Source organism: Schistocerca nitens, unplaced genomic scaffold (genome assembly GCF_023898315.1).
Source record: "Schistocerca nitens isolate TAMUIC-IGC-003100 unplaced genomic scaffold, iqSchNite1.1 HiC_scaffold_282, whole genome shotgun sequence".
NCBI lineage: Eukaryota > Metazoa > Arthropoda > Insecta > Orthoptera > Acrididae > Schistocerca > Schistocerca nitens.
In genome coordinates, this window is record NW_026045820.1 from 19801 (window position 1) to 40470 (window position 20670).

A 20670-nucleotide genomic window follows, 5' to 3' on the forward strand; every position below is an offset into this window, starting at 1 on the left:
TTTGATATTTATATCGTTTAACGCTAATATATAACTGAGAGATAATGATTACGCAATATTTTGCTCGATTAGACGTCTTTAGCCAGGCAGAGTATAATATTTTTCCTTAAGTTATGGGAATAGAAAGATCGTGAAAGGGGGTATAGCTCAGTCGTAGAGCATTCGACTGCAGATCGAGAGGTCCCCGGTTCAATCCCGGGTGCCCCCTTCATTTTTCAGTATCTCGAAAAAACAAATGACGGTTGTCGCGGTGAGTTGCAAATAACATGTTTCAGATGCACTCCGCACGCCATACCGAAGGCTTTGGAGCAACATTTCAATGGGGGGATCGCAGCCCAGGCTCTTGCAGGTCATCGTCCTCCCGCCATGCGGTCGAACTGTACGAAATCCACTTGCTTGGGGGAAGAATCTTGTACACTGAATTTTATAGAATATGGTGATAGGCAAAAGTTTTCGTGTACTGCTGCACGGAGAAACAAAAATTGGAGGAGCTGGGATTTGAACCCAGGACTTTCTGCATGCGAAGCAGACACTCTACCACTGAGTTACACCCCCGCCAGAGCAACTACATCTGGGACGAGTCTCTCGTGGATCCTACTGTCATTATTTCTTAGGTTTGAACGGTACAGTAAGTGTTCGAGGAACCTATTCATGACAAGACCTCAGCAGCGTCGACTCCGTGGCGCAACGGTAGCGCGTCTGACTCCAGATCAGAAGGTTGCGTGTTCAAATCACGTCGGGGTCACAGTGAAATTTTCGTTTACGAAAGCCATAGGCGAGTATGTCAGTTTAATCAGATACCAAACGATTACAGAGAACGGACGAACAGAACTTGCTTGAAAAAAGCTACTAGTGCAATTTTCGCGTTCTGACATTAAAGTGTAGGCGCCGACTCACACTTTCTCCAGGCGCGAACTGTCTAGTATTTTTGATATTTATATCGTTTAACGCTAATATATAACTGAGAGATAATGATTACGCAATATTTTGCTCGATTAGACGTCTTTAGCCAGGCAGAGTATAATATTTTTCCTTAAGTTATGGGAATAGAAAGATCGTGAAAGGGGGTATAGCTCAGTCGTAGAGCATTCGACTGCAGATCGAGAGGTCCCCGGTTCAATCCCGGGTGCCCCCTTCATTTTTCAGTATCTCGAAAAAACAAATGACGGTTGTCGCGGTGAGTTGCAAATAACATGTTTCAGATGCACTCCGCACGCCATACCGAAGGCTTTGGAGCAACATTTCAATGGGGGGATCGCAGCCCAGGCTCTTGCAGGTCATCGTCCTCCCGCCATGCGGTCGAACTGTACGAAATCCACTTGCTTGGGGGAAGAATCTTGTACACTGAATTTTATAGAATATGGTGATAGGCAAAAGTTTTCGTGTACTGCTGCACGGAGAAACAAAAATTGGAGGAGCTGGGATTTGAACCCAGGACTTTCTGCATGCGAAGCAGACACTCTACCACTGAGTTACACCCCCGCCAGAGCAACTACATCTGGGACGAGTCTCTCGTGGATCCTACTGTCATTATTTCTTAGGTTTGAACGGTACAGTAAGTGTTCGAGGAACCTATTCATGACAAGACCTCAGCAGCGTCGACTCCGTGGCGCAACGGTAGCGCGTCTGACTCCAGATCAGAAGGTTGCGTGTTCAAATCACGTCGGGGTCACAGTGAAATTTTCGTTTACGAAAGCCATAGGCGAGTATGTCAGTTTAATCAGATACCAAACGATTACAGAGAACGGACGAACAGAACTTGCTTGAAAAAAGCTACTAGTGCAATTTTCGCGTTCTGACATTAAAGTGTAGGCGCCGACTCACACTTTCTCCAGGCGCGAACTGTCTAGTATTTTTGATATTTATATCGTTTAACGCTAATATATAACTGAGAGATAATGATTACGCAATATTTTGCTCGATTAGACGTCTTTAGCCAGGCAGAGTATAATATTTTTCCTTAAGTTATGGGAATAGAAAGATCGTGAAAGGGGGTATAGCTCAGTCGTAGAGCATTCGACTGCAGATCGAGAGGTCCCCGGTTCAATCCCGGGTGCCCCCTTCATTTTTCAGTATCTCGAAAAAACAAATGACGGTTGTCGCGGTGAGTTGCAAATAACATGTTTCAGATGCACTCCGCACGCCATACCGAAGGCTTTGGAGCAACATTTCAATGGGGGGATCGCAGCCCAGGCTCTTGCAGGTCATCGTCCTCCCGCCATGCGGTCGAACTGTACGAAATCCACTTGCTTGGGGGAAGAATCTTGTACACTGAATTTTATAGAATATGGTGATAGGCAAAAGTTTTCGTGTACTGCTGCACGGAGAAACAAAAATTGGAGGAGCTGGGATTTGAACCCAGGACTTTCTGCATGCGAAGCAGACACTCTACCACTGAGTTACACCCCCGCCAGAGCAACTACATCTGGGACGAGTCTCTCGTGGATCCTACTGTCATTATTTCTTAGGTTTGAACGGTACAGTAAGTGTTCGAGGAACCTATTCATGACAAGACCTCAGCAGCGTCGACTCCGTGGCGCAACGGTAGCGCGTCTGACTCCAGATCAGAAGGTTGCGTGTTCAAATCACGTCGGGGTCACAGTGAAATTTTCGTTTACGAAAGCCATAGGCGAGTATGTCAGTTTAATCAGATACCAAACGATTACAGAGAACGGACGAACAGAACTTGCTTGAAAAAAGCTACTAGTGCAATTTTCGCGTTCTGACATTAAAGTGTAGGCGCCGACTCACACTTTCTCCAGGCGCGAACTGTCTAGTATTTTTGATATTTATATCGTTTAACGCTAATATATAACTGAGAGATAATGATTACGCAATATTTTGCTCGATTAGACGTCTTTAGCCAGGCAGAGTATAATATTTTTCCTTAAGTTATGGGAATAGAAAGATCGTGAAAGGGGGTATAGCTCAGTCGTAGAGCATTCGACTGCAGATCGAGAGGTCCCCGGTTCAATCCCGGGTGCCCCCTTCATTTTTCAGTATCTCGAAAAAACAAATGACGGTTGTCGCGGTGAGTTGCAAATAACATGTTTCAGATGCACTCCGCACGCCATACCGAAGGCTTTGGAGCAACATTTCAATGGGGGGATCGCAGCCCAGGCTCTTGCAGGTCATCGTCCTCCCGCCATGCGGTCGAACTGTACGAAATCCACTTGCTTGGGGGAAGAATCTTGTACACTGAATTTTATAGAATATGGTGATAGGCAAAAGTTTTCGTGTACTGCTGCACGGAGAAACAAAAATTGGAGGAGCTGGGATTTGAACCCAGGACTTTCTGCATGCGAAGCAGACACTCTACCACTGAGTTACACCCCCGCCAGAGCAACTACATCTGGGACGAGTCTCTCGTGGATCCTACTGTCATTATTTCTTAGGTTTGAACGGTACAGTAAGTGTTCGAGGAACCTATTCATGACAAGACCTCAGCAGCGTCGACTCCGTGGCGCAACGGTAGCGCGTCTGACTCCAGATCAGAAGGTTGCGTGTTCAAATCACGTCGGGGTCACAGTGAAATTTTCGTTTACGAAAGCCATAGGCGAGTATGTCAGTTTAATCAGATACCAAACGATTACAGAGAACGGACGAACAGAACTTGCTTGAAAAAAGCTACTAGTGCAATTTTCGCGTTCTGACATTAAAGTGTAGGCGCCGACTCACACTTTCTCCAGGCGCGAACTGTCTAGTATTTTTGATATTTATATCGTTTAACGCTAATATATAACTGAGAGATAATGATTACGCAATATTTTGCTCGATTAGACGTCTTTAGCCAGGCAGAGTATAATATTTTTCCTTAAGTTATGGGAATAGAAAGATCGTGAAAGGGGGTATAGCTCAGTCGTAGAGCATTCGACTGCAGATCGAGAGGTCCCCGGTTCAATCCCGGGTGCCCCCTTCATTTTTCAGTATCTCGAAAAAACAAATGACGGTTGTCGCGGTGAGTTGCAAATAACATGTTTCAGATGCACTCCGCACGCCATACCGAAGGCTTTGGAGCAACATTTCAATGGGGGGATCGCAGCCCAGGCTCTTGCAGGTCATCGTCCTCCCGCCATGCGGTCGAACTGTACGAAATCCACTTGCTTGGGGGAAGAATCTTGTACACTGAATTTTATAGAATATGGTGATAGGCAAAAGTTTTCGTGTACTGCTGCACGGAGAAACAAAAATTGGAGGAGCTGGGATTTGAACCCAGGACTTTCTGCATGCGAAGCAGACACTCTACCACTGAGTTACACCCCCGCCAGAGCAACTACATCTGGGACGAGTCTCTCGTGGATCCTACTGTCATTATTTCTTAGGTTTGAACGGTACAGTAAGTGTTCGAGGAACCTATTCATGACAAGACCTCAGCAGCGTCGACTCCGTGGCGCAACGGTAGCGCGTCTGACTCCAGATCAGAAGGTTGCGTGTTCAAATCACGTCGGGGTCACAGTGAAATTTTCGTTTACGAAAGCCATAGGCGAGTATGTCAGTTTAATCAGATACCAAACGATTACAGAGAACGGACGAACAGAACTTGCTTGAAAAAAGCTACTAGTGCAATTTTCGCGTTCTGACATTAAAGTGTAGGCGCCGACTCACACTTTCTCCAGGCGCGAACTGTCTAGTATTTTTGATATTTATATCGTTTAACGCTAATATATAACTGAGAGATAATGATTACGCAATATTTTGCTCGATTAGACGTCTTTAGCCAGGCAGAGTATAATATTTTTCCTTAAGTTATGGGAATAGAAAGATCGTGAAAGGGGGTATAGCTCAGTCGTAGAGCATTCGACTGCAGATCGAGAGGTCCCCGGTTCAATCCCGGGTGCCCCCTTCATTTTTCAGTATCTCGAAAAAACAAATGACGGTTGTCGCGGTGAGTTGCAAATAACATGTTTCAGATGCACTCCGCACGCCATACCGAAGGCTTTGGAGCAACATTTCAATGGGGGGATCGCAGCCCAGGCTCTTGCAGGTCATCGTCCTCCCGCCATGCGGTCGAACTGTACGAAATCCACTTGCTTGGGGGAAGAATCTTGTACACTGAATTTTATAGAATATGGTGATAGGCAAAAGTTTTCGTGTACTGCTGCACGGAGAAACAAAAATTGGAGGAGCTGGGATTTGAACCCAGGACTTTCTGCATGCGAAGCAGACACTCTACCACTGAGTTACACCCCCGCCAGAGCAACTACATCTGGGACGAGTCTCTCGTGGATCCTACTGTCATTATTTCTTAGGTTTGAACGGTACAGTAAGTGTTCGAGGAACCTATTCATGACAAGACCTCAGCAGCGTCGACTCCGTGGCGCAACGGTAGCGCGTCTGACTCCAGATCAGAAGGTTGCGTGTTCAAATCACGTCGGGGTCACAGTGAAATTTTCGTTTACGAAAGCCATAGGCGAGTATGTCAGTTTAATCAGATACCAAACGATTACAGAGAACGGACGAACAGAACTTGCTTGAAAAAAGCTACTAGTGCAATTTTCGCGTTCTGACATTAAAGTGTAGGCGCCGACTCACACTTTCTCCAGGCGCGAACTGTCTAGTATTTTTGATATTTATATCGTTTAACGCTAATATATAACTGAGAGATAATGATTACGCAATATTTTGCTCGATTAGACGTCTTTAGCCAGGCAGAGTATAATATTTTTCCTTAAGTTATGGGAATAGAAAGATCGTGAAAGGGGGTATAGCTCAGTCGTAGAGCATTCGACTGCAGATCGAGAGGTCCCCGGTTCAATCCCGGGTGCCCCCTTCATTTTTCAGTATCTCGAAAAAACAAATGACGGTTGTCGCGGTGAGTTGCAAATAACATGTTTCAGATGCACTCCGCACGCCATACCGAAGGCTTTGGAGCAACATTTCAATGGGGGGATCGCAGCCCAGGCTCTTGCAGGTCATCGTCCTCCCGCCATGCGGTCGAACTGTACGAAATCCACTTGCTTGGGGGAAGAATCTTGTACACTGAATTTTATAGAATATGGTGATAGGCAAAAGTTTTCGTGTACTGCTGCACGGAGAAACAAAAATTGGAGGAGCTGGGATTTGAACCCAGGACTTTCTGCATGCGAAGCAGACACTCTACCACTGAGTTACACCCCCGCCAGAGCAACTACATCTGGGACGAGTCTCTCGTGGATCCTACTGTCATTATTTCTTAGGTTTGAACGGTACAGTAAGTGTTCGAGGAACCTATTCATGACAAGACCTCAGCAGCGTCGACTCCGTGGCGCAACGGTAGCGCGTCTGACTCCAGATCAGAAGGTTGCGTGTTCAAATCACGTCGGGGTCACAGTGAAATTTTCGTTTACGAAAGCCATAGGCGAGTATGTCAGTTTAATCAGATACCAAACGATTACAGAGAACGGACGAACAGAACTTGCTTGAAAAAAGCTACTAGTGCAATTTTCGCGTTCTGACATTAAAGTGTAGGCGCCGACTCACACTTTCTCCAGGCGCGAACTGTCTAGTATTTTTGATATTTATATCGTTTAACGCTAATATATAACTGAGAGATAATGATTACGCAATATTTTGCTCGATTAGACGTCTTTAGCCAGGCAGAGTATAATATTTTTCCTTAAGTTATGGGAATAGAAAGATCGTGAAAGGGGGTATAGCTCAGTCGTAGAGCATTCGACTGCAGATCGAGAGGTCCCCGGTTCAATCCCGGGTGCCCCCTTCATTTTTCAGTATCTCGAAAAAACAAATGACGGTTGTCGCGGTGAGTTGCAAATAACATGTTTCAGATGCACTCCGCACGCCATACCGAAGGCTTTGGAGCAACATTTCAATGGGGGGATCGCAGCCCAGGCTCTTGCAGGTCATCGTCCTCCCGCCATGCGGTCGAACTGTACGAAATCCACTTGCTTGGGGGAAGAATCTTGTACACTGAATTTTATAGAATATGGTGATAGGCAAAAGTTTTCGTGTACTGCTGCACGGAGAAACAAAAATTGGAGGAGCTGGGATTTGAACCCAGGACTTTCTGCATGCGAAGCAGACACTCTACCACTGAGTTACACCCCCGCCAGAGCAACTACATCTGGGACGAGTCTCTCGTGGATCCTACTGTCATTATTTCTTAGGTTTGAACGGTACAGTAAGTGTTCGAGGAACCTATTCATGACAAGACCTCAGCAGCGTCGACTCCGTGGCGCAACGGTAGCGCGTCTGACTCCAGATCAGAAGGTTGCGTGTTCAAATCACGTCGGGGTCACAGTGAAATTTTCGTTTACGAAAGCCATAGGCGAGTATGTCAGTTTAATCAGATACCAAACGATTACAGAGAACGGACGAACAGAACTTGCTTGAAAAAAGCTACTAGTGCAATTTTCGCGTTCTGACATTAAAGTGTAGGCGCCGACTCACACTTTCTCCAGGCGCGAACTGTCTAGTATTTTTGATATTTATATCGTTTAACGCTAATATATAACTGAGAGATAATGATTACGCAATATTTTGCTCGATTAGACGTCTTTAGCCAGGCAGAGTATAATATTTTTCCTTAAGTTATGGGAATAGAAAGATCGTGAAAGGGGGTATAGCTCAGTCGTAGAGCATTCGACTGCAGATCGAGAGGTCCCCGGTTCAATCCCGGGTGCCCCCTTCATTTTTCAGTATCTCGAAAAAACAAATGACGGTTGTCGCGGTGAGTTGCAAATAACATGTTTCAGATGCACTCCGCACGCCATACCGAAGGCTTTGGAGCAACATTTCAATGGGGGGATCGCAGCCCAGGCTCTTGCAGGTCATCGTCCTCCCGCCATGCGGTCGAACTGTACGAAATCCACTTGCTTGGGGGAAGAATCTTGTACACTGAATTTTATAGAATATGGTGATAGGCAAAAGTTTTCGTGTACTGCTGCACGGAGAAACAAAAATTGGAGGAGCTGGGATTTGAACCCAGGACTTTCTGCATGCGAAGCAGACACTCTACCACTGAGTTACACCCCCGCCAGAGCAACTACATCTGGGACGAGTCTCTCGTGGATCCTACTGTCATTATTTCTTAGGTTTGAACGGTACAGTAAGTGTTCGAGGAACCTATTCATGACAAGACCTCAGCAGCGTCGACTCCGTGGCGCAACGGTAGCGCGTCTGACTCCAGATCAGAAGGTTGCGTGTTCAAATCACGTCGGGGTCACAGTGAAATTTTCGTTTACGAAAGCCATAGGCGAGTATGTCAGTTTAATCAGATACCAAACGATTACAGAGAACGGACGAACAGAACTTGCTTGAAAAAAGCTACTAGTGCAATTTTCGCGTTCTGACATTAAAGTGTAGGCGCCGACTCACACTTTCTCCAGGCGCGAACTGTCTAGTATTTTTGATATTTATATCGTTTAACGCTAATATATAACTGAGAGATAATGATTACGCAATATTTTGCTCGATTAGACGTCTTTAGCCAGGCAGAGTATAATATTTTTCCTTAAGTTATGGGAATAGAAAGATCGTGAAAGGGGGTATAGCTCAGTTGTAGAGCATTCGACTGCAGATCGAGAGGTCCCCGGTTCAATCCCGGGTGCCCCCTTCATTTTTCAGTATCTCGAAAAAACAAATGACGGTTGTCGCGGTGAGTTGCAAATAACATGTTTCAGATGCACTCCGCACGCCATACCGAAGGCTTTGGAGCAACATTTCAATGGGGGGATCGCAGCCCAGGCTCTTGCAGGTCATCGTCCTCCCGCCATGCGGTCGAACTGTACGAAATCCACTTGCTTGGGGGAAGAATCTTGTACACTGAATTTTATAGAATATGGTGATAGGCAAAAGTTTTCGTGTACTGCTGCACGGAGAAACAAAAATTGGAGGAGCTGGGATTTGAACCCAGGACTTTCTGCATGCGAAGCAGACACTCTACCACTGAGTTACACCCCCGCCAGAGCAACTACATCTGGGACGAGTCTCTCGTGGATCCTACTGTCATTATTTCTTAGGTTTGAACGGTACAGTAAGTGTTCGAGGAACCTATTCATGACAAGACCTCAGCAGCGTCGACTCCGTGGCGCAACGGTAGCGCGTCTGACTCCAGATCAGAAGGTTGCGTGTTCAAATCACGTCGGGGTCACAGTGAAATTTTCGTTTACGAAAGCCATAGGCGAGTATGTCAGTTTAATCAGATACCAAACGATTACAGAGAACGGACGAACAGAACTTGCTTGAAAAAAGCTACTAGTGCAATTTTCGCGTTCTGACATTAAAGTGTAGGCGCCGACTCACACTTTCTCCAGGCGCGAACTGTCTAGTATTTTTGATATTTATATCGTTTAACGCTAATATATAACTGAGAGATAATGATTACGCAATATTTTGCTCGATTAGACGTCTTTAGCCAGGCAGAGTATAATATTTTTCCTTAAGTTATGGGAATAGAAAGATCGTGAAAGGGGGTATAGCTCAGTCGTAGAGCATTCGACTGCAGATCGAGAGGTCCCCGGTTCAATCCCGGGTGCCCCCTTCATTTTTCAGTATCTCGAAAAAACAAATGACGGTTGTCGCGGTGAGTTGCAAATAACATGTTTCAGATGCACTCCGCACGCCATACCGAAGGCTTTGGAGCAACATTTCAATGGGGGGATCGCAGCCCAGGCTCTTGCAGGTCATCGTCCTCCCGCCATGCGGTCGAACTGTACGAAATCCACTTGCTTGGGGGAAGAATCTTGTACACTGAATTTTATAGAATATGGTGATAGGCAAAAGTTTTCGTGTACTGCTGCACGGAGAAACAAAAATTGGAGGAGCTGGGATTTGAACCCAGGACTTTCTGCATGCGAAGCAGACACTCTACCACTGAGTTACACCCCCGCCAGAGCAACTACATCTGGGACGAGTCTCTCGTGGATCCTACTGTCATTATTTCTTAGGTTTGAACGGTACAGTAAGTGTTCGAGGAACCTATTCATGACAAGACCTCAGCAGCGTCGACTCCGTGGCGCAACGGTAGCGCGTCTGACTCCAGATCAGAAGGTTGCGTGTTCAAATCACGTCGGGGTCACAGTGAAATTTTCGTTTACGAAAGCCATAGGCGAGTATGTCAGTTTAATCAGATACCAAACGATTACAGAGAACGGACGAACAGAACTTGCTTGAAAAAAGCTACTAGTGCAATTTTCGCGTTCTGACATTAAAGTGTAGGCGCCGACTCACACTTTCTCCAGGCGCGAACTGTCTAGTATTTTTGATATTTATATCGTTTAACGCTAATATATAACTGAGAGATAATGATTACGCAATATTTTGCTCGATTAGACGTCTTTAGCCAGGCAGAGTATAATATTTTTCCTTAAGTTATGGGAATAGAAAGATCGTGAAAGGGGGTATAGCTCAGTCGTAGAGCATTCGACTGCAGATCGAGAGGTCCCCGGTTCAATCCCGGGTGCCCCCTTCATTTTTCAGTATCTCGAAAAAACAAATGACGGTTGTCGCGGTGAGTTGCAAATAACATGTTTCAGATGCACTCCGCACGCCATACCGAAGGCTTTGGAGCAACATTTCAATGGGGGGATCGCAGCCCAGGCTCTTGCAGGTCATCGTCCTCCCGCCATGCGGTCGAACTGTACGAAATCCACTTGCTTGGGGGAAGAATCTTGTACACTGAATTTTATAGAATATGGTGATAGGCAAAAGTTTTCGTGTACTGCTGCACGGAGAAACAAAAATTGGAGGAGCTGGGATTTGAACCCAGGACTTTCTGCATGCGAAGCAGACACTCTACCACTGAGTTACACCCCCGCCAGAGCAACTACATCTGGGACGAGTCTCTCGTGGATCCTACTGTCATTATTTCTTAGGTTTGAACGGTACAGTAAGTGTTCGAGGAACCTATTCATGACAAGACCTCAGCAGCGTCGACTCCGTGGCGCAACGGTAGCGCGTCTGACTCCAGATCAGAAGGTTGCGTGTTCAAATCACGTCGGGGTCACAGTGAAATTTTCGTTTACGAAAGCCATAGGCGAGTATGTCAGTTTAATCAGATACCAAACGATTACAGAGAACGGACGAACAGAACTTGCTTGAAAAAAGCTACTAGTGCAATTTTCGCGTTCTGACATTAAAGTGTAGGCGCCGACTCACACTTTCTCCAGGCGCGAACTGTCTAGTATTTTTGATATTTATATCGTTTAACGCTAATATATAACTGAGAGATAATGATTACGCAATATTTTGCTCGATTAGACGTCTTTAGCCAGGCAGAGTATAATATTTTTCCTTAAGTTATGGGAATAGAAAGATCGTGAAAGGGGGTATAGCTCAGTCGTAGAGCATTCGACTGCAGATCGAGAGGTCCCCGGTTCAATCCCGGGTGCCCCCTTCATTTTTCAGTATCTCGAAAAAACAAATGACGGTTGTCGCGGTGAGTTGCAAATAACATGTTTCAGATGCACTCCGCACGCCATACCGAAGGCTTTGGAGCAACATTTCAATGGGGGGATCGCAGCCCAGGCTCTTGCAGGTCATCGTCCTCCCGCCATGCGGTCGAACTGTACGAAATCCACTTGCTTGGGGGAAGAATCTTGTACACTGAATTTTATAGAATATGGTGATAGGCAAAAGTTTTCGTGTACTGCTGCACGGAGAAACAAAAATTGGAGGAGCTGGGATTTGAACCCAGGACTTTCTGCATGCGAAGCAGACACTCTACCACTGAGTTACACCCCCGCCAGAGCAACTACATCTGGGACGAGTCTCTCGTGGATCCTACTGTCATTATTTCTTAGGTTTGAACGGTACAGTAAGTGTTCGAGGAACCTATTCATGACAAGACCTCAGCAGCGTCGACTCCGTGGCGCAACGGTAGCGCGTCTGACTCCAGATCAGAAGGTTGCGTGTTCAAATCACGTCGGGGTCACAGTGAAATTTTCGTTTACGAAAGCCATAGGCGAGTATGTCAGTTTAATCAGATACCAAACGATTACAGAGAACGGACGAACAGAACTTGCTTGAAAAAAGCTACTAGTGCAATTTTCGCGTTCTGACATTAAAGTGTAGGCGCCGACTCACACTTTCTCCAGGCGCGAACTGTCTAGTATTTTTGATATTTATATCGTTTAACGCTAATATATAACTGAGAGATAATGATTACGCAATATTTTGCTCGATTAGACGTCTTTAGCCAGGCAGAGTATAATATTTTTCCTTAAGTTATGGGAATAGAAAGATCGTGAAAGGGGGTATAGCTCAGTCGTAGAGCATTCGACTGCAGATCGAGAGGTCCCCGGTTCAATCCCGGGTGCCCCCTTCATTTTTCAGTATCTCGAAAAAACAAATGACGGTTGTCGCGGTGAGTTGCAAATAACATGTTTCAGATGCACTCCGCACGCCATACCGAAGGCTTTGGAGCAACATTTCAATGGGGGGATCGCAGCCCAGGCTCTTGCAGGTCATCGTCCTCCCGCCATGCGGTCGAACTGTACGAAATCCACTTGCTTGGGGGAAGAATCTTGTACACTGAATTTTATAGAATATGGTGATAGGCAAAAGTTTTCGTGTACTGCTGCACGGAGAAACAAAAATTGGAGGAGCTGGGATTTGAACCCAGGACTTTCTGCATGCGAAGCAGACACTCTACCACTGAGTTACACCCCCGCCAGAGCAACTACATCTGGGACGAGTCTCTCGTGGATCCTACTGTCATTATTTCTTAGGTTTGAACGGTACAGTAAGTGTTCGAGGAACCTATTCATGACAAGACCTCAGCAGCGTCGACTCCGTGGCGCAACGGTAGCGCGTCTGACTCCAGATCAGAAGGTTGCGTGTTCAAATCACGTCGGGGTCACAGTGAAATTTTCGTTTACGAAAGCCATAGGCGAGTATGTCAGTTTAATCAGATACCAAACGATTACAGAGAACGGACGAACAGAACTTGCTTGAAAAAAGCTACTAGTGCAATTTTCGCGTTCTGACATTAAAGTGTAGGCGCCGACTCACACTTTCTCCAGGCGCGAACTGTCTAGTATTTTTGATATTTATATCGTTTAACGCTAATATATAACTGAGAGATAATGATTACGCAATATTTTGCTCGATTAGACGTCTTTAGCCAGGCAGAGTATAATATTTTTCCTTAAGTTATGGGAATAGAAAGATCGTGAAAGGGGGTATAGCTCAGTCGTAGAGCATTCGACTGCAGATCGAGAGGTCCCCGGTTCAATCCCGGGTGCCCCCTTCATTTTTCAGTATCTCGAAAAAACAAATGACGGTTGTCGCGGTGAGTTGCAAATAACATGTTTCAGATGCACTCCGCACGCCATACCGAAGGCTTTGGAGCAACATTTCAATGGGGGGATCGCAGCCCAGGCTCTTGCAGGTCATCGTCCTCCCGCCATGCGGTCGAACTGTACGAAATCCACTTGCTTGGGGGAAGAATCTTGTACACTGAATTTTATAGAATATGGTGATAGGCAAAAGTTTTCGTGTACTGCTGCACGGAGAAACAAAAATTGGAGGAGCTGGGATTTGAACCCAGGACTTTCTGCATGCGAAGCAGACACTCTACCACTGAGTTACACCCCCGCCAGAGCAACTACATCTGGGACGAGTCTCTCGTGGATCCTACTGTCATTATTTCTTAGGTTTGAACGGTACAGTAAGTGTTCGAGGAACCTATTCATGACAAGACCTCAGCAGCGTCGACTCCGTGGCGCAACGGTAGCGCGTCTGACTCCAGATCAGAAGGTTGCGTGTTCAAATCACGTCGGGGTCAGAGTGAAATTTTCGTTTACGAAAGCCATAGGCGAGTATGTCAGTTTAATCAGATACCAAACGATTACAGAGAACGGACGAACAGAACTTGCTTGAAAAAAGCTACTAGTGCAATTTTCGCGTTCTGACATTAAAGTGTAGGCGCCGACTCACACTTTCTCCAGGCGCGAACTGTCTAGTATTTTTGATATTTATATCGTTTAACGCTAATATATAACTGAGAGATAATGATTACGCAATATTTTGCTCGATTAGACGTCTTTAGCCAGGCAGAGTATAATATTTTTCCTTAAGTTATGGGAATAGAAAGATCGTGAAAGGGGGTATAGCTCAGTCGTAGAGCATTCGACTGCAGATCGAGAGGTCCCCGGTTCAATCCCGGGTGCCCCCTTCATTTTTCAGTATCTCGAAAAAACAAATGACGGTTGTCGCGGTGAGTTGCAAATAACATGTTTCAGATGCACTCCGCACGCCATACCGAAGGCTTTGGAGCAACATTTCAATGGGGGGATCGCAGCCCAGGCTCTTGCAGGTCATCGTCCTCCCGCCATGCGGTCGAACTGTACGAAATCCACTTGCTTGGGGGAAGAATCTTGTACACTGAATTTTATAGAATATGGTGATAGGCAAAAGTTTTCGTGTACTGCTGCACGGAGAAACAAAAATTGGAGGAGCTGGGATTTGAACCCAGGACTTTCTGCATGCGAAGCAGACACTCTACCACTGAGTTACACCCCCGCCAGAGCAACTACATCTGGGACGAGTCTCTCGTGGATCCTACTGTCATTATTTCTTAGGTTTGAACGGTACAGTAAGTGTTCGAGGAACCTATTCATGACAAGACCTCAGCAGCGTCGACTCCGTGGCGCAACGGTAGCGCGTCTGACTCCAGATCAGAAGGTTGCGTGTTCAAATCACGTCGGGGTCACAGTGAAATTTTCGTTTACGAAAGCCATAGGCGAGTATGTCAGTTTAATCAGATACCAAACGATTACAGAGAACGGACGAACAGAACTTGCTTGAAAAAAGCTACTAGTGCAATTTTCGCGTTCTGACATTAAAGTGTAGGCGCCGACTCACACTTTCTCCAGGCGCGAACTGTCTAGTATTTTTGATATTTATATCGTTTAACGCTAATATATAACTGAGAGATAATGATTACGCAATATTTTGCTCGATTAGACGTCTTTAGCCAGGCAGAGTATAATATTTTTCCTTAAGTTATGGGAATAGAAAGATCGTGAAAGGGGGTATAGCTCAGTCGTAGAGCATTCGACTGCAGATCGAGAGGTCCCCGGTTCAATCCCGGGTGCCCCCTTCATTTTTCAGTATCTCGAAAAAACAAATGACGGTTGTCGCGGTGAGTTGCAAATAACATGTTTCAGATGCACTCCGCACGCCATACCGAAGGCTTTGGAGCAACATTTCAATGGGGGGATCGCAGCCCAGGCTCTTGCAGGTCATCGTCCTCCCGCCATGCGGTCGAACTGTACGAAATCCACTTGCTTGGGGGAAGAATCTTGTACACTGAATTTTATAGAATATGGTGATAGGCAAAAGTTTTCGTGTACTGCTGCACGGAGAAACAAAAATTGGAGGAGCTGGGATTTGAACCCAGGACTTTCTGCATGCGAAGCAGACACTCTACCACTGAGTTACACCCCCGCCAGAGCAACTACATCTGGGACGAGTCTCTCGTGGATCCTACTGTCATTATTTCTTAGGTTTGAACGGTACAGTAAGTGTTCGAGGAACCTATTCATGACAAGACCTCAGCAGCGTCGACTCCGTGGCGCAACGGTAGCGCGTCTGACTCCAGATCAGAAGGTTGCGTGTTCAAATCACGTCGGGGTCACAGTGAAATTTTCGTTTACGAAAGCCATAGGCGAGTATGTCAGTTTAATCAGATACCAAACGATTACAGAGAACGGACGAACAGAACTTGCTTGAAAAAAGCTACTAGTGCAATTTTCGCGTTCTGACATTAAAGTGTAGGCGCCGACTCACACTTTCTCCAGGCGCGAACTGTCTAGTATTTTTGATATTTATATCGTTTAACGCTAATATATAACTGAGAGATAATGATTACGCAATATTTTGCTCGATTAGACGTCTTTAGCCAGGCAGAGTATAATATTTTTCCTTAAGTTATGGGAATAGAAAGATCGTGAAAGGGGGTATAGCTCAGTCGTAGAGCATTCGACTGCAGATCGAGAGGTCCCCGGTTCAATCCCGGGTGCCCCCTTCATTTTTCAGTATCTCGAAAAAACAAATGACGGTTGTCGCGGTGAGTTGCAAATAACATGTTTCAGATGCACTCCGCACGCCATACCGAAGGCTTTGGAGCAACATTTCAATGGGGGGATCGCAGCCCAGGCTCTTGCAGGTCATCGTCCTCCCGCCATGCGGTCGAACTGTACGAAATCCACTTGCTTGGGGGAAGAATCTTGTACACTGAATTTTATAGAATATGGTGATAGGCAAAAGTTTTCGTGTACTGCTGCACGGAGAAACAAAAATTGGAGGAGCTGGGATTTGAACCCAGGACTTTCTGCATGCGAAGCAGACACTCTACCACTGAGTTACACCCCCGCCAGAGCAACTACATCTGGGACGAGTCTCTCGTGGATCCTACTGTCATTATTTCTTAGGTTTGAACGGTACAGTAAGTGTTCGAGGAACCTATTCATGACAAGACCTCAGCAGCGTCGACTCCGTGGCGCAACGGTAGCGCGTCTGACTCCAGATCAGAAGGTTGCGTGTTCAAATCACGTCGGGGTCACAGTGAAATTTTCGTTTACGAAAGCCATAGGCGAGTATGTCAGTTTAATCAGATACCAAACGATTACAGAGAACGGACGAACAGAACTTGCTTGAAAAAAGCTACTAGTGCAATTTTCGCGTTCTGACATTAAAGTGTAGGCGCCGACTCACACTTTCTCCAGGCGCGAACTGTCTAGTATTTTTGATATTTATATCGTTTAACGCTAATATATAACTGAGAGATAATGATTACGCAATATTTTGCTCGATTAGACGTCTTTAGCCAGGCAGAGTATAATATTTTTCCTTAAGTTATGGGAATAGAAAGATCGTGAAAGGGGGTATAGCTCAGTCGTAGAGCATTCGACTGCAGATCGAGAGGTCCCCGGTTCAATCCCGGGTGCCCCCTTCATTTTTCAGTATCTCGAAAAAACAAATGACGGTTGTCGCGGTGAGTTGCAAATAACATGTTTCAGATGCACTCCGCACGCCATACCGAAGGCTTTGGAGCAACATTTCAATGGGGGGATCGCAGCCCAGGCTCTTGCAGGTCATCGTCCTCCCGCCATGCGGTCGAACTGTACGAAATCCACTTGCTTGGGGGAAGAATCTTGTACACTGAATTTTATAGAATATGGTGATAGGCAAAAGTTTTCGTGTACTGCTGCACGGAGAAACAAAAATTGGAGGAGCTGGGATTTGAACCCAGGACTTTCTGCATGCGAAGCAGACACTCTACCACTGAGTTACACCCCCGCCAGAGCAACTACATCTGGGACGAGTCTCTCGTGGATCCTACTGTCATTATTTCTTAGGTTTGAACGGTACAGTAAGTGTTCGAGGAACCTATTCATGACAAGACCTCAGCAGCGTCGACTCCGTGGCGCAACGGTAGCGCGTCTGACTCCAGATCAGAAGGTTGCGTGTTCAAATCACGTCGGGGTCACAGTGAAATTTTCGTTTACGAAAGCCATAGGCGAGTATGTCAGTTTAATCAGATACCAAACGATTACAGAGAACGGACGAACAGAACTTGCTTGAAAAAAGCTACTAGTGCAATTTTCGCGTTCTGACATTAAAGTGTAGGCGCCGACTCACACTTTCTCCAGGCGCGAACTGTCTAGTATTTTTGATATTTATATCGTTTAACGCTAATATATAACTGAGAGATAATGATTACGCAATATTTTGCTCGATTAGACGTCTTTAGCCAGGCAGAGTATAATATTTTTCCTTAAGTTATGGGAATAGAAAGATCGTGAAAGGGGGTATAGCTCAGTCGTAGAGCATTCGACTGCAGATCGAGAGGTCCCCGGTTCAATCCCGGGTGCCCCCTTCATTTTTCAGTATCTCGAAAAAACAAATGACGGTTGTCGCGGTGAGTTGCAAATAACATGTTTCAGATGCACTCCGCACGCCATACCGAAGGCTTTGGAGCAACATTTCAATGGGGGGATCGCAGCCCAGGCTCTTGCAGGTCATCGTCCTCCCGCCATGCGGTCGAACTGTACGAAATCCACTTGCTTGGGGGAAGAATCTTGTACACTGAATTTTATAGAATATGGTGATAGGCAAAAGTTTTCGTGTACTGCTGCACGGAGAAACAAAAATTGGAGGAGCTGGGATTTGAACCCAGGACTTTCTGCATGCGAAGCAGACACTCTACCACTGAGTTACACCCCCGCCAGAGCAACTACATCTGGGACGAGTCTCTCGTGGATCCTACTGTCATTATTTCTTAGGTTTGAACGGTACAGTAAGTGTTCGAGGAACCTATTCATGACAAGACCTCAGCAGCGTCGACTCCGTGGCGCAACGGTAGCGCGTCTGACTCCAGATCAGAAGGTTGCGTGTTCAAATCACGTCGGGGTCACAGTGAAATTTTCGTTTACGAAAGCCATAGGCGAGTATGTCAGTTTAATCAGATACCAAACGATTACAGAGAACGGACGAACAGAACTTGCTTGAAAAAAGCTACTAGTGCAATTTTCGCGTTCTGACATTAAAGTGTAGGCGCCGACTCACACTTTCTCCAGGCGCGAACTGTCTAGTATTTTTGATATTTATATCGTTTAACGCTAATATATAACTGAGAGATAATGATTACGCAATATTTTGCTCGATTAGACGTCTTTAGCCAGGCAGAGTATAATATTTTTCCTTAAGTTATGGGAATAGAAAGATCGTGAAAGGGGGTATAGCTCAGTCGTAGAGCATTCGACTGCAGATCGAGAGGTCCCCGGTTCAATCCCGGGTGCCCCCTTCATTTTTCAGTATCTCGAAAAAACAAATGACGGTTGTCGCGGTGAGTTGCAAATAACATGTTTCAGATGCACTCCGCACGCCATACCGAAGGCTTTGGAGCAACATTTCAATGGGGGGATCGCAGCCCAGGCTCTTGCAGGTCATCGTCCTCCCGCCATGCGGTCGAACTGTACGAAATCCACTTGCTTGGGGGAAGAATCTTGTACACTGAATTTTATAGAATATGGTGATAGGCAAAAGTTTTCGTGTACTGCTGCACGGAGAAACAAAAATTGGAGGAGCTGGGATTTGAACCCAGGACTTTCTGCATGCGAAGCAGACACTCTACCACTGAGTTACACCCCCGCCAGAGCAACTACATCTGGGACGAGTCTCTCGTGGATCCTACTGTCATTATTTCTTAGGTTTGAACGGTACAGTAAGTGTTCGAGGAACCTATTCATGACAAGACCTCAGCAGCGTCGACTCCGTGGCGCAACGGTAGCGCGTCTGACTCCAGATCAGAAGGTTGCGTGTTCAAATCACGTCGGGGTCACAGTGAAATTTTCGTTTACGAAAGCCATAGGCGAGTATGTCAGTTTAATCAGATACCAAACGATTACAGAGAACGGACGAACAGAACTTGCTTGAAAAAAGCTACTAGTGCAATTTTCGCGTTCTGACATTAAAGTGTAGGCGCCGACTCACACTTTCTCCAGGCGCGAACTGTCTAGTATTTTTGATATTTATATCGTTTAACGCTAATATATAACTGAGAGATAATGATTACGCAATATTTTGCTCGATTAGACGTCTTTAGCCAGGCAGAGTATAATATTTTTCCTTAAGTTATGGGAATAGAAAGATCGTGAAAGGGGGTATAGCTCAGTCGTAGAGCATTCGACTGCAGATCGAGAGGTCCCCGGTTCAATCCCGGGTGCCCCCTTCATTTTTCAGTATCTCGAAAAAACAAATGACGGTTGTCGCGGTGAGTTGCAAATAACATGTTTCAGATGCACTCCGCACGCCATACCGAAGGCTTTGGAGCAACATTTCAATGGGGGGATCGCAGCCCAGGCTCTTGCAGGTCATCGTCCTCCCGCCATGCGGTCGAACTGTACGAAATCCACTTGCTTGGGGGAAGAATCTTGTACACTGAATTTTATAGAATATGGTGATAGGCAAAAGTTTTCGTGTACTGCTGCACGGAGAAACAAAAATTGGAGGAGCTGGGATTTGAACCCAGGACTTTCTGCATGCGAAGCAGACACTCTACCACTGAGTTACACCCCCGCCAGAGCAACTACATCTGGGACGAGTCTCTCGTGGATCCTACTGTCATTATTTCTTAGGTTTGAACGGTACAGTAAGTGTTCGAGGAACCTATTCATGACAAGACCTCAGCAGCGTCGACTCCGTGGCGCAACGGTAGCGCGTCTGACTCCAGATCAGAAGGTTGCGTGTTCAAATCACGTCGGGGTCACAGTGAAATTTTCGTTTACGAAAGCCATAGGCGAGTATGTCAGTTTAATCAGATACCAAACGATTACAGAGAACGGACGAACAGAACTTGCTTGAAAAAAGCTACTAGTGCAATTTTCGCGTTCTGACATTAAAGTGTAGGCGCCGACTCACACTTTCTCCAGGCGCGAACTGTCTAGTATTTTTGATATTTATATCGTTTAACGCTAATATATAACTGAGAGATAATGATTACGCAATATTTTGCTCGATTAGACGTCTTTAGCCAGGCAGAATATAATATTTTTCCTTAAGTTATGGGAATAGAAAGATCGTGAAAGGGGGTATAGCTCAGTCGTAGAGCATTCGACTGCAGATCGAGAGGTCCCCGGTTCAATCCCGGGTGCCCCCTTCATTTTTCAGTATCTCGAAAAAACAAATGACGGTTGTCGCGGTGAGTTGCAAATAACATGTTTCAGA

At 45.9% G+C, this 20670-nt stretch overlaps 67 non-coding genes across 67 annotated transcripts; 45 read left to right on the top strand and 22 right to left on the bottom strand.

The window, feature by feature from the left end:
* The first annotated feature begins 136 nt into the window (after positions 1 to 136).
* Trnac-gca (transfer RNA cysteine (anticodon GCA)) lies at positions 137 to 208 on the top strand. The gene has a single exon. It is a non-coding gene; the product is annotated as a tRNA-Cys (tRNA).
* A 275-nt stretch (positions 209 to 483) lies between these two features.
* Trnaa-cgc (transfer RNA alanine (anticodon CGC)) lies at positions 484 to 555 on the bottom strand. The gene has a single exon. It is a non-coding gene; the product is annotated as a tRNA-Ala (tRNA).
* A 118-nt stretch (positions 556 to 673) lies between these two features.
* Trnaw-cca (transfer RNA tryptophan (anticodon CCA)) lies at positions 674 to 745 on the top strand. The gene has a single exon. It is a non-coding gene; the product is annotated as a tRNA-Trp (tRNA).
* Positions 746 to 1063: 318 nt separating this feature from the next.
* On the top strand, positions 1064 to 1135 carry Trnac-gca (transfer RNA cysteine (anticodon GCA)). The gene has a single exon. It is a non-coding gene; the product is annotated as a tRNA-Cys (tRNA).
* A 275-nt stretch (positions 1136 to 1410) lies between these two features.
* Trnaa-cgc (transfer RNA alanine (anticodon CGC)) lies at positions 1411 to 1482 on the bottom strand. The gene has a single exon. It is a non-coding gene; the product is annotated as a tRNA-Ala (tRNA).
* A 118-nt stretch (positions 1483 to 1600) lies between these two features.
* Positions 1601 to 1672, top strand: Trnaw-cca (transfer RNA tryptophan (anticodon CCA)). Its single transcript has one exon. It is a non-coding gene; the product is annotated as a tRNA-Trp (tRNA).
* A 318-nt stretch (positions 1673 to 1990) lies between these two features.
* Positions 1991 to 2062, top strand: Trnac-gca (transfer RNA cysteine (anticodon GCA)). The gene has a single exon. It is a non-coding gene; the product is annotated as a tRNA-Cys (tRNA).
* Positions 2063 to 2337: 275 nt separating this feature from the next.
* Positions 2338 to 2409, bottom strand: Trnaa-cgc (transfer RNA alanine (anticodon CGC)). Its single transcript has one exon. It is a non-coding gene; the product is annotated as a tRNA-Ala (tRNA).
* A 118-nt stretch (positions 2410 to 2527) lies between these two features.
* Positions 2528 to 2599, top strand: Trnaw-cca (transfer RNA tryptophan (anticodon CCA)). The gene has a single exon. It is a non-coding gene; the product is annotated as a tRNA-Trp (tRNA).
* Positions 2600 to 2917: 318 nt separating this feature from the next.
* Positions 2918 to 2989, top strand: Trnac-gca (transfer RNA cysteine (anticodon GCA)). Its single transcript has one exon. It is a non-coding gene; the product is annotated as a tRNA-Cys (tRNA).
* A 275-nt stretch (positions 2990 to 3264) lies between these two features.
* Trnaa-cgc (transfer RNA alanine (anticodon CGC)) lies at positions 3265 to 3336 on the bottom strand. Its single transcript has one exon. It is a non-coding gene; the product is annotated as a tRNA-Ala (tRNA).
* Positions 3337 to 3454: 118 nt separating this feature from the next.
* Positions 3455 to 3526, top strand: Trnaw-cca (transfer RNA tryptophan (anticodon CCA)). Its single transcript has one exon. It is a non-coding gene; the product is annotated as a tRNA-Trp (tRNA).
* Positions 3527 to 3844: 318 nt separating this feature from the next.
* Positions 3845 to 3916, top strand: Trnac-gca (transfer RNA cysteine (anticodon GCA)). The gene has a single exon. It is a non-coding gene; the product is annotated as a tRNA-Cys (tRNA).
* Positions 3917 to 4191: 275 nt separating this feature from the next.
* On the bottom strand, positions 4192 to 4263 carry Trnaa-cgc (transfer RNA alanine (anticodon CGC)). The gene has a single exon. It is a non-coding gene; the product is annotated as a tRNA-Ala (tRNA).
* Positions 4264 to 4381: 118 nt separating this feature from the next.
* Positions 4382 to 4453, top strand: Trnaw-cca (transfer RNA tryptophan (anticodon CCA)). Its single transcript has one exon. It is a non-coding gene; the product is annotated as a tRNA-Trp (tRNA).
* Positions 4454 to 4771: 318 nt separating this feature from the next.
* Trnac-gca (transfer RNA cysteine (anticodon GCA)) lies at positions 4772 to 4843 on the top strand. Its single transcript has one exon. It is a non-coding gene; the product is annotated as a tRNA-Cys (tRNA).
* Positions 4844 to 5118: 275 nt separating this feature from the next.
* On the bottom strand, positions 5119 to 5190 carry Trnaa-cgc (transfer RNA alanine (anticodon CGC)). The gene has a single exon. It is a non-coding gene; the product is annotated as a tRNA-Ala (tRNA).
* A 118-nt stretch (positions 5191 to 5308) lies between these two features.
* Trnaw-cca (transfer RNA tryptophan (anticodon CCA)) lies at positions 5309 to 5380 on the top strand. Its single transcript has one exon. It is a non-coding gene; the product is annotated as a tRNA-Trp (tRNA).
* Positions 5381 to 5698: 318 nt separating this feature from the next.
* On the top strand, positions 5699 to 5770 carry Trnac-gca (transfer RNA cysteine (anticodon GCA)). The gene has a single exon. It is a non-coding gene; the product is annotated as a tRNA-Cys (tRNA).
* Positions 5771 to 6045: 275 nt separating this feature from the next.
* Trnaa-cgc (transfer RNA alanine (anticodon CGC)) lies at positions 6046 to 6117 on the bottom strand. The gene has a single exon. It is a non-coding gene; the product is annotated as a tRNA-Ala (tRNA).
* A 118-nt stretch (positions 6118 to 6235) lies between these two features.
* On the top strand, positions 6236 to 6307 carry Trnaw-cca (transfer RNA tryptophan (anticodon CCA)). Its single transcript has one exon. It is a non-coding gene; the product is annotated as a tRNA-Trp (tRNA).
* Positions 6308 to 6625: 318 nt separating this feature from the next.
* On the top strand, positions 6626 to 6697 carry Trnac-gca (transfer RNA cysteine (anticodon GCA)). The gene has a single exon. It is a non-coding gene; the product is annotated as a tRNA-Cys (tRNA).
* Positions 6698 to 6972: 275 nt separating this feature from the next.
* On the bottom strand, positions 6973 to 7044 carry Trnaa-cgc (transfer RNA alanine (anticodon CGC)). Its single transcript has one exon. It is a non-coding gene; the product is annotated as a tRNA-Ala (tRNA).
* Positions 7045 to 7162: 118 nt separating this feature from the next.
* On the top strand, positions 7163 to 7234 carry Trnaw-cca (transfer RNA tryptophan (anticodon CCA)). Its single transcript has one exon. It is a non-coding gene; the product is annotated as a tRNA-Trp (tRNA).
* Positions 7235 to 7552: 318 nt separating this feature from the next.
* Positions 7553 to 7624, top strand: Trnac-gca (transfer RNA cysteine (anticodon GCA)). Its single transcript has one exon. It is a non-coding gene; the product is annotated as a tRNA-Cys (tRNA).
* Positions 7625 to 7899: 275 nt separating this feature from the next.
* Positions 7900 to 7971, bottom strand: Trnaa-cgc (transfer RNA alanine (anticodon CGC)). The gene has a single exon. It is a non-coding gene; the product is annotated as a tRNA-Ala (tRNA).
* A 118-nt stretch (positions 7972 to 8089) lies between these two features.
* On the top strand, positions 8090 to 8161 carry Trnaw-cca (transfer RNA tryptophan (anticodon CCA)). Its single transcript has one exon. It is a non-coding gene; the product is annotated as a tRNA-Trp (tRNA).
* Positions 8162 to 8479: 318 nt separating this feature from the next.
* Trnac-gca (transfer RNA cysteine (anticodon GCA)) lies at positions 8480 to 8551 on the top strand. Its single transcript has one exon. It is a non-coding gene; the product is annotated as a tRNA-Cys (tRNA).
* A 275-nt stretch (positions 8552 to 8826) lies between these two features.
* On the bottom strand, positions 8827 to 8898 carry Trnaa-cgc (transfer RNA alanine (anticodon CGC)). Its single transcript has one exon. It is a non-coding gene; the product is annotated as a tRNA-Ala (tRNA).
* A 118-nt stretch (positions 8899 to 9016) lies between these two features.
* On the top strand, positions 9017 to 9088 carry Trnaw-cca (transfer RNA tryptophan (anticodon CCA)). Its single transcript has one exon. It is a non-coding gene; the product is annotated as a tRNA-Trp (tRNA).
* Positions 9089 to 9406: 318 nt separating this feature from the next.
* On the top strand, positions 9407 to 9478 carry Trnac-gca (transfer RNA cysteine (anticodon GCA)). Its single transcript has one exon. It is a non-coding gene; the product is annotated as a tRNA-Cys (tRNA).
* Positions 9479 to 9753: 275 nt separating this feature from the next.
* Positions 9754 to 9825, bottom strand: Trnaa-cgc (transfer RNA alanine (anticodon CGC)). Its single transcript has one exon. It is a non-coding gene; the product is annotated as a tRNA-Ala (tRNA).
* Positions 9826 to 9943: 118 nt separating this feature from the next.
* Trnaw-cca (transfer RNA tryptophan (anticodon CCA)) lies at positions 9944 to 10015 on the top strand. Its single transcript has one exon. It is a non-coding gene; the product is annotated as a tRNA-Trp (tRNA).
* A 318-nt stretch (positions 10016 to 10333) lies between these two features.
* On the top strand, positions 10334 to 10405 carry Trnac-gca (transfer RNA cysteine (anticodon GCA)). Its single transcript has one exon. It is a non-coding gene; the product is annotated as a tRNA-Cys (tRNA).
* Positions 10406 to 10680: 275 nt separating this feature from the next.
* Positions 10681 to 10752, bottom strand: Trnaa-cgc (transfer RNA alanine (anticodon CGC)). Its single transcript has one exon. It is a non-coding gene; the product is annotated as a tRNA-Ala (tRNA).
* A 118-nt stretch (positions 10753 to 10870) lies between these two features.
* On the top strand, positions 10871 to 10942 carry Trnaw-cca (transfer RNA tryptophan (anticodon CCA)). The gene has a single exon. It is a non-coding gene; the product is annotated as a tRNA-Trp (tRNA).
* A 318-nt stretch (positions 10943 to 11260) lies between these two features.
* Trnac-gca (transfer RNA cysteine (anticodon GCA)) lies at positions 11261 to 11332 on the top strand. The gene has a single exon. It is a non-coding gene; the product is annotated as a tRNA-Cys (tRNA).
* A 275-nt stretch (positions 11333 to 11607) lies between these two features.
* Trnaa-cgc (transfer RNA alanine (anticodon CGC)) lies at positions 11608 to 11679 on the bottom strand. Its single transcript has one exon. It is a non-coding gene; the product is annotated as a tRNA-Ala (tRNA).
* Positions 11680 to 11797: 118 nt separating this feature from the next.
* Positions 11798 to 11869, top strand: Trnaw-cca (transfer RNA tryptophan (anticodon CCA)). Its single transcript has one exon. It is a non-coding gene; the product is annotated as a tRNA-Trp (tRNA).
* Positions 11870 to 12187: 318 nt separating this feature from the next.
* Trnac-gca (transfer RNA cysteine (anticodon GCA)) lies at positions 12188 to 12259 on the top strand. Its single transcript has one exon. It is a non-coding gene; the product is annotated as a tRNA-Cys (tRNA).
* A 275-nt stretch (positions 12260 to 12534) lies between these two features.
* Positions 12535 to 12606, bottom strand: Trnaa-cgc (transfer RNA alanine (anticodon CGC)). Its single transcript has one exon. It is a non-coding gene; the product is annotated as a tRNA-Ala (tRNA).
* Positions 12607 to 12724: 118 nt separating this feature from the next.
* Positions 12725 to 12796, top strand: Trnaw-cca (transfer RNA tryptophan (anticodon CCA)). The gene has a single exon. It is a non-coding gene; the product is annotated as a tRNA-Trp (tRNA).
* A 318-nt stretch (positions 12797 to 13114) lies between these two features.
* Positions 13115 to 13186, top strand: Trnac-gca (transfer RNA cysteine (anticodon GCA)). Its single transcript has one exon. It is a non-coding gene; the product is annotated as a tRNA-Cys (tRNA).
* Positions 13187 to 13461: 275 nt separating this feature from the next.
* Positions 13462 to 13533, bottom strand: Trnaa-cgc (transfer RNA alanine (anticodon CGC)). Its single transcript has one exon. It is a non-coding gene; the product is annotated as a tRNA-Ala (tRNA).
* Positions 13534 to 13651: 118 nt separating this feature from the next.
* On the top strand, positions 13652 to 13723 carry Trnaw-cca (transfer RNA tryptophan (anticodon CCA)). Its single transcript has one exon. It is a non-coding gene; the product is annotated as a tRNA-Trp (tRNA).
* Positions 13724 to 14041: 318 nt separating this feature from the next.
* On the top strand, positions 14042 to 14113 carry Trnac-gca (transfer RNA cysteine (anticodon GCA)). The gene has a single exon. It is a non-coding gene; the product is annotated as a tRNA-Cys (tRNA).
* A 275-nt stretch (positions 14114 to 14388) lies between these two features.
* On the bottom strand, positions 14389 to 14460 carry Trnaa-cgc (transfer RNA alanine (anticodon CGC)). The gene has a single exon. It is a non-coding gene; the product is annotated as a tRNA-Ala (tRNA).
* Positions 14461 to 14578: 118 nt separating this feature from the next.
* Trnaw-cca (transfer RNA tryptophan (anticodon CCA)) lies at positions 14579 to 14650 on the top strand. The gene has a single exon. It is a non-coding gene; the product is annotated as a tRNA-Trp (tRNA).
* Positions 14651 to 14968: 318 nt separating this feature from the next.
* Trnac-gca (transfer RNA cysteine (anticodon GCA)) lies at positions 14969 to 15040 on the top strand. The gene has a single exon. It is a non-coding gene; the product is annotated as a tRNA-Cys (tRNA).
* Positions 15041 to 15315: 275 nt separating this feature from the next.
* Trnaa-cgc (transfer RNA alanine (anticodon CGC)) lies at positions 15316 to 15387 on the bottom strand. Its single transcript has one exon. It is a non-coding gene; the product is annotated as a tRNA-Ala (tRNA).
* Positions 15388 to 15505: 118 nt separating this feature from the next.
* Trnaw-cca (transfer RNA tryptophan (anticodon CCA)) lies at positions 15506 to 15577 on the top strand. Its single transcript has one exon. It is a non-coding gene; the product is annotated as a tRNA-Trp (tRNA).
* A 318-nt stretch (positions 15578 to 15895) lies between these two features.
* On the top strand, positions 15896 to 15967 carry Trnac-gca (transfer RNA cysteine (anticodon GCA)). The gene has a single exon. It is a non-coding gene; the product is annotated as a tRNA-Cys (tRNA).
* Positions 15968 to 16242: 275 nt separating this feature from the next.
* On the bottom strand, positions 16243 to 16314 carry Trnaa-cgc (transfer RNA alanine (anticodon CGC)). The gene has a single exon. It is a non-coding gene; the product is annotated as a tRNA-Ala (tRNA).
* A 118-nt stretch (positions 16315 to 16432) lies between these two features.
* Positions 16433 to 16504, top strand: Trnaw-cca (transfer RNA tryptophan (anticodon CCA)). The gene has a single exon. It is a non-coding gene; the product is annotated as a tRNA-Trp (tRNA).
* A 318-nt stretch (positions 16505 to 16822) lies between these two features.
* Trnac-gca (transfer RNA cysteine (anticodon GCA)) lies at positions 16823 to 16894 on the top strand. Its single transcript has one exon. It is a non-coding gene; the product is annotated as a tRNA-Cys (tRNA).
* Positions 16895 to 17169: 275 nt separating this feature from the next.
* Positions 17170 to 17241, bottom strand: Trnaa-cgc (transfer RNA alanine (anticodon CGC)). The gene has a single exon. It is a non-coding gene; the product is annotated as a tRNA-Ala (tRNA).
* A 118-nt stretch (positions 17242 to 17359) lies between these two features.
* On the top strand, positions 17360 to 17431 carry Trnaw-cca (transfer RNA tryptophan (anticodon CCA)). Its single transcript has one exon. It is a non-coding gene; the product is annotated as a tRNA-Trp (tRNA).
* Positions 17432 to 17749: 318 nt separating this feature from the next.
* Positions 17750 to 17821, top strand: Trnac-gca (transfer RNA cysteine (anticodon GCA)). Its single transcript has one exon. It is a non-coding gene; the product is annotated as a tRNA-Cys (tRNA).
* A 275-nt stretch (positions 17822 to 18096) lies between these two features.
* On the bottom strand, positions 18097 to 18168 carry Trnaa-cgc (transfer RNA alanine (anticodon CGC)). The gene has a single exon. It is a non-coding gene; the product is annotated as a tRNA-Ala (tRNA).
* Positions 18169 to 18286: 118 nt separating this feature from the next.
* Positions 18287 to 18358, top strand: Trnaw-cca (transfer RNA tryptophan (anticodon CCA)). The gene has a single exon. It is a non-coding gene; the product is annotated as a tRNA-Trp (tRNA).
* A 318-nt stretch (positions 18359 to 18676) lies between these two features.
* Positions 18677 to 18748, top strand: Trnac-gca (transfer RNA cysteine (anticodon GCA)). The gene has a single exon. It is a non-coding gene; the product is annotated as a tRNA-Cys (tRNA).
* Positions 18749 to 19023: 275 nt separating this feature from the next.
* Trnaa-cgc (transfer RNA alanine (anticodon CGC)) lies at positions 19024 to 19095 on the bottom strand. The gene has a single exon. It is a non-coding gene; the product is annotated as a tRNA-Ala (tRNA).
* A 118-nt stretch (positions 19096 to 19213) lies between these two features.
* Trnaw-cca (transfer RNA tryptophan (anticodon CCA)) lies at positions 19214 to 19285 on the top strand. Its single transcript has one exon. It is a non-coding gene; the product is annotated as a tRNA-Trp (tRNA).
* Positions 19286 to 19603: 318 nt separating this feature from the next.
* Positions 19604 to 19675, top strand: Trnac-gca (transfer RNA cysteine (anticodon GCA)). The gene has a single exon. It is a non-coding gene; the product is annotated as a tRNA-Cys (tRNA).
* A 275-nt stretch (positions 19676 to 19950) lies between these two features.
* Positions 19951 to 20022, bottom strand: Trnaa-cgc (transfer RNA alanine (anticodon CGC)). The gene has a single exon. It is a non-coding gene; the product is annotated as a tRNA-Ala (tRNA).
* A 118-nt stretch (positions 20023 to 20140) lies between these two features.
* Positions 20141 to 20212, top strand: Trnaw-cca (transfer RNA tryptophan (anticodon CCA)). The gene has a single exon. It is a non-coding gene; the product is annotated as a tRNA-Trp (tRNA).
* A 318-nt stretch (positions 20213 to 20530) lies between these two features.
* Trnac-gca (transfer RNA cysteine (anticodon GCA)) lies at positions 20531 to 20602 on the top strand. The gene has a single exon. It is a non-coding gene; the product is annotated as a tRNA-Cys (tRNA).
* The last annotated feature ends 68 nt before the right edge of the window (positions 20603 to 20670 follow it).